This window comes from Hippocampus guttulatus, chromosome 3 (assembly GCF_054856545.1).
Source record: "Hippocampus guttulatus isolate MCC_2025c chromosome 3, RoL_Hgut_1.0, whole genome shotgun sequence".
Taxonomy (NCBI): domain Eukaryota; kingdom Metazoa; phylum Chordata; class Actinopteri; order Syngnathiformes; family Syngnathidae; genus Hippocampus; species Hippocampus guttulatus.
Genome location: NC_141263.1, coordinates 21589305 through 21595939, shown reverse-complemented (window position 1 = coordinate 21595939; position 6635 = coordinate 21589305).

The window sequence follows — 6635 nt, the reverse complement described above, 5'->3', positions numbered from 1 at the left end:
TATCCACAGTATTACTGTACTAACATTCTCAGTAGCCTTGCTCACGAATGCAGTTACCCTGAAAAGATGTAAAAGAAAATGTCATATAGACTGGACACAAGGCCAGTGTAATAAAGATGAATCAGAAAATAAAGTAAAGGCCATAATATATGGGAGTGCGTGCGTGTGGGGTAGAGGGTGGTAGTGCCCATGTTGGTGTTATCAAGAGATCTGAAAGAAGCTATCATCTTGGGTTCGTGAAACAGAGCGGTTTGATTTCTTCATCTTTTGCTTTTATTCCTTTGAAAGAGCACTTGAAAGCCGTCCTGAGGTGAGGGGTATGGAGAAGCGGGGGTTAGGAATAGCCAGGGGAGTGTGAAATGGCTACCTCTTGGAAGACTGAGAGGTCCAAACGCGCAGTGGTCCACAGCGACTGTACAACCAAACATCTCTCAGGATCCTTCGGTTAGAAAGAGAAGAAACCGATGATGGCATCAAAACGCAGTAGAAGTGAACTGAATCTCCTTGCTTGGAAAAAGGAAGACATTCTTGCATACTGTATTTGAAAATACCCTCAGCTTCCCCTTAATAACTATCCTGACACTTTTCTAACTTTGCAATAAGTTAACTTTGCTTATACAAAGAAACACAATTTGTCCCTGAACTTTGGCTTGTTCACCCTTAGAAATGCCTTTTGGTGGTCTTCTTGTGGAAGTCTCACAGTCAAACTTAAACATCCATGACAAATCCAAACATGGTTACTTTATGATACTATTAACGGAAGTTATAATACATTAATAGTTAAGATGCAGCCCTTTTTTTTCCCCCATTAAAAGATCAAAAACAGCAAGACCGCCTTTGAACCGCTGGACATGCAAGAGCAAGTTAAAACTATCAATTATAGAAATCGGCTTGAAAGCATGGAGTCGATTCTCTGTCAATGGAATTCTCTATGGCCAAAAGATGAGAGAGATGAGCTAAAGCCGCTATGTGGTAGACGACTCACGAGCTTTACTTGATCAAAGTGAAGGTATTTCTGCCCCACAGAAACACCAACACCACTATTTTTATTTTATTTTTTTTAAGCCTTGACAACTAATAATGTATCCAGTGAGTATACCGTATTTTCCGGACTATAAGTCAGTTTTTTTTCATAGTTTGTCCGGGGGTGCGACTTATACTCTGGAGCGACTTATGTGTGAAATTATTAACACATGATTATGTCATTTCACCTGTTATTTTCACATTAAACCACAAGATGGCGCTCTGGGCCTGTGTTGATAAATCAACGATGAGTCTGATGTACCTCCCGAGTTGGGGGAGTTGCTTAAAAGTGACACAGAGGATGAAGATTTCATTGGATTTAGTGATTTGGAGTGAAACTGATAGTTTGGTAAACTTGCTAGCATGTTCATTATGCGAGAGTTATCTGAATAACTCTTAATATGTTACGTCGTTGCTGACATTACCAGGCATGTCAGTCATGTAACGTTAGTATACCGTACACTTATTCAGCCTGTTGTTCTCTATTTTATTTTTATTTTAAATTGCCTTTCAAGATGACATGTATGTTTTTGGTGTTGGATTTTATCAAATAAATTTCCCCCAAAAATGTGATTTACACTGCAGCACAACTTACAGGTATATATGTTTTTTCCTTCTTAATTATGCATTTTTTTTGGCTGGTGCGATTTATAATCCGGAGCGACGTATAATCCGAAAAATACGGTAGATGATTTTTAATCTGCATTGCAACATCCTTTTATTGTAGAGGTGCATCAGCAAAGCCACGCCACACGAGTGACGCCTTCAATCTTGACCGGGTTCGCTCCCCGAAAGCCGCTGTTATGAGACAATCATTACAAATTGATTGCAAAATAGCTAACAATCATGATTAAATCATTAAATTCTCATTTATGGTTGGGAGAATGGGGCGAAAATTAACTTCCCGCAACCTCTTTTTTTTTTTCTCTAAACACGAAATAATGATTTTCTGCCAGTCTAATTACAAAGCCAACATCTTATCACGGCTGCATCCAGAGGGGATTATCACATGCGCCGGTATTAGACCTCATTACCAGGCTGAGTGCAGAATTATTACATCTTGTAATTGGATGGTGAGATTTATATACAGATCAGGCCACTTTCTGTAAGATTGTAATTACAGGCTCCGTTGGTTAGCTACTTATCACTCAGCAGCGGAGTGCCGGAAATCTCGTTTGATTAACCTCTCACCCTGTCGACGGGAAGGAGGGGAAAACCGCTGTAGCTTCCATGTCTGTTTTAGGGACAACAACATCAAACAATTTTATCGCCATCTCGCTCTCTTCGCTGCCTGATTACATCCAACAGCTGGCATTTGTGCCGTGAATGTGAAGAGTGCGGAAATGATCGGCTAATTCGCCACTTACTCGGGTTAACCTTAAAAAGGCTGTGGAGGTGAAGCAGTGTGCTCCAATTAGCTGGTAACTTTTCAATGGCTACAAAGGTAATTGCACCAGGCTAGAGTACGTACTGGTCTTGTATCCATTCAGTTGACTTCAACCGAGTCTATATCTATTGTTTCTTATCATACTGTTAAACTTGTTGAAGTTTTTTATCATGAGAAAAGCATTATAAATGTCAACAAATTGGGTCGACTGGTGTATTTATGTTTGAGGCTCCACTGTAACAGCTGCACCGACATATGCTCATAAAGAGTGAAAACAGGACAAATGCGGACACGCGAAATGAAAAACGACAAAAGGGGAAAGAGAACAAGACGCGCGCGCGTTGTAACGTGAAGCTGATGGACACCGCAGCTCATTTAGGGTGCGGCATCCTGCAACTCAGCAGGAAAAGCTTCAATCCGACATGTCGGGATGACACCACGGTGAGGAAAAAGGAATGCATCAGCACCTCCTACTCACTCCCCCCCCCCCCCCCCCCCGCACTCGGTTACAATCAATACAGGCCTCCATTTTATGAGACAAGGAGTTAACTTGTTCAATTATGCTGCAGACAGCTCTATTCTTTTGTAACAAGTAATCTGGATAGTGAAATCAATAGTGACAGGCTTATGGCACGCTAGCTAATTACATATTAGCTCCAACCAATGGCGTCGAGGCTCATAATGGAGATGTAGTTCCACTTCATTATGGGAAAGACTGTGGAGGAAGCGAAGGCAGGGGGTGCGTGTGGGGGGCGGGGGGATCAATACCAGCATAGACTCACACATGTTACAACACACATGTAAAGGGTCTGCTTTTCTCCAACTCTGCTACTTCACAGGATCCCTCATGGGACCACGTGGTGTTGTCTGATGGCAGGCAGATGGGGCGGGGGCATTTGAGGGTCCTGGGGTCGCAACCTCCTCCACCCTCTCTGAAATAAATTACTCTACCAGTCTCACACACAAATGTGCCACGTTCTTTGCCAAACTGTCAAGCAATCAGGAAGGTAAATATCCCCTTTTTTTATGCTTGCCTTCCAAGCACACACACACACACACACACACACACACACACACACAGACTCACACACACACAATTAATGCCGCACACTTCACAACAAGGTCACATTTTGAATCAAAGGTTGACCACTAAAGGGAGGATTTAAAACAAACAAACTGCATAACCTTTCGAAACCAGATTGTATCTGTGACCTCTGCAGCTAATTGCAAATTAAACTGCATAGTTTCTTTTGTTTTGCGGGGGGGTTGGGGGGGGGGGTCTTTCCATTCATTTTCCTCCATTATTGTTATCAGTTTGTAGGATTAGCTGGAGACTAAAGGCGATGATGCCGTCCAAGCCGATGTCAACTGTACAAGTACGCATCCGTCCCTTCTGTGAGAAAATTGTAGATTAAGATAAAGCATCTTGAGGGAGAATGGTGAAGCAAAGCCTTTGACAACCAAGCCAGATACAGTCGTGTTTATAAAGTGGCAAGGTCAAATGGCAGAAAACCCTGAAAATTTGGAATTCAACCTCAAATTTTCAAAAATGATCCACCTTAAATATTACACAGTTTGTGGTCACAATGCGGCTCCAGTACACATGCGTCCCTTGTCAGGATAAGTGGTCGTAGGATGGATGGATGGTGGTCATAATGTGCAATGACATCATATCACACGATATTGAAGTCGCCTGTGGTGATCACTTGCTCATTTGATGAGGGTTCTTGCATACGTTGTCTGTTAGCAAACTGGCCAAGCGCCGTGTCATTTTCCGCAAAGAGATTTCTCCTTGCGGGATACAAGTGTGCCACATCAAAAAGGAATGAGAGGAGCCGCTTTGACTGGCAGCAAATGAAATCGGGTGTGTTCACACCCGCAACAGCGCAAACTACCCTGCTTAAAATGCTTCCGCTTTCGCACGTCTGTAAAAATACCAACTTTCGGCCGATCACACCTCACAGATTTACATCACAATGATGTTCCGCTGGTTATGAAAATACAATACAGGTTGTTTGATTTTTTTGTTTGTTTGTTTTTGAGTGCATTAGGTTCACTTGCACTTGTATGGATTAAAAAAAATGACTAAATCACGACCTACCTTAAATCACAATCACTCTGTCACAGAAGGGAGGGGCTGACTTTGAGGTAGCCTACTACCATACTAAAAGTACAAAAAATAAGAGTAATCCCTTCTCATAATGTCTTATGATGCAATTTAGATTTATTGAAGTCATTAATACACTTTAGCAGGTTCGTCGACAATCGCCGTGACAGAAGCATCGTTTAGTGCTCGCGGCGGAACAATGAGGCGACACGAGAACACAGCTCAACTGCATTAGGCCAGAGCTCAATTAGATGCATTTTAATCTAAATATGCCTCAATATGCTTTATTGTTCCCCTCTAATTTCCTGGCTCTTATTCCATATGGAGCTGCTGGTTATCAAAGAAGCAGGCTTTATGACTTGTGAAACACTGCTGCTCATCAGTCTTCAGCCCTTAATGCGCTAGACATGAATAGCTCGGCAATGAGGGCATGGGCTCGGAACAAATGCCTGGGATTTCTGGTGAGAATGTGTTTAAGGCTGTGAACTATTAGCTGGAGGGATCCAAGTGGTAAACAGGATTAAAAATGTGCAGAAAAGTGCACATAAGCTGCCCTTCATCGGCAATGACGCATGAGGCATTTGTTCAGAAAGTGGAAATGTCGCTTGTACGTTATGAATGAAATACTTTTCTCACGAGAATAAATGAATCAATGGTAAATCAATTCTCCAAAGATATCAAAGGTTTTCTGGAGGAGCACTGATGTGACAAAATACTTTTGTGTCACATTGTTTGAAGACATCAGACTGAATGTAAAAGTAATTAATGGCTTTCGATGATGAATACATAAGGCGGACCTCTTCGGTTTGTGTTCCTTTCAGACTATATCACCCTGGCTAGCAGATGGAGGAACAAAGTCGTGGCATGAATTTTTCACCTTGGAGACGTTATTTGAGCCGTAACAGTGACGGGACAACAAACAGAAGCCGGAAATGGGGATGTGACGTTTAACACTTCTTTAATGAACGCCACACCATTCCACTTGTGTTGTTCTTGCAGGTATAATACTCAGCTTGCCGGATGCCATGCCGCTGTGTGAAAGCAAACAGAGTTGCGGCAATTTCCCATCTTTGCTGGGTTTGGTGCAAAAGGCAAAGGTGGCTGGATATTTGTTGCATCTTTTATTTTCCTCCCTTATTAAATTCATTGACCTGGATGAGGAGGGTGGAAATGGTCAGCCCAGGTGGGGTCTGGTGAGAGGGCCAAACCATTTGAGGCAGATGTGGGGAGGGAACTATAAATCAGGAACAGCGGGGGCGAAGAGCAAGTCCGGATTTATAAAGACTTTGCGCTCGGCCGGCCCACTTGTGGACGTCATGATGAATTGGCGAGTGTGGTGCCAAGGTAAACTACTTCATTATGGCATGGCCGAGTGGTCATTAATCTCCCCGGGAGGCCGGCATCCTAAAGGGATCGCCAGACCAGAGAATTTATTCAGGCCTGGAGGTAGCCATTTCATTAGGCATTCAATCTGTTCACTCTCCCTCTCACTCACTCTTCTGGCTTCATCTCTCTCTCAGCACGTGTTAGCCATCACGACCGTTTAAATAATCTCTTTGGTGACTTGTCTTTATTTTTGCAAGTTAGACTCTCCCAATTTCATTCGGTTTTCTTTTTGGGCTTACTTGAGTTTTGATACACTGAAAGTAGCCATTTCATCAACCTGTAGGTTGTCACATAATGACTCCCATCGCATCGTCGTCCATCAGACGATATATATGACAGCTACTTACAGTAACTCTCATTCAGGAAATAGTTGCTTGTGTACATGAAGCAAAAGCATTTGAATGACATGGAAAACGTGGTTCAGCAAGTCACAATGTTGACAGGATGACGATTATTTTTTTTTCCATTTTAGGTAAATTCAGATGGCAATTTGCCATCCCCGCGAACACGGTGGACACGCAGCTTACTATTTGGAGCACTGTGCATGTTCAACGGTGGACTCGAAACTGCATCTTTATTCACAATACAATTTGTTGGTATGGGACATTTGGTTTAGTACTGTACAGCGGCACACCAAATTCCAAAAGTGATCATATTGTGTAAAGAGAGAGAAAATGTATTTTGCCTTGTGCACACTCCATCAATACAGTGCAGCTCAGCCTTTGGCTCACT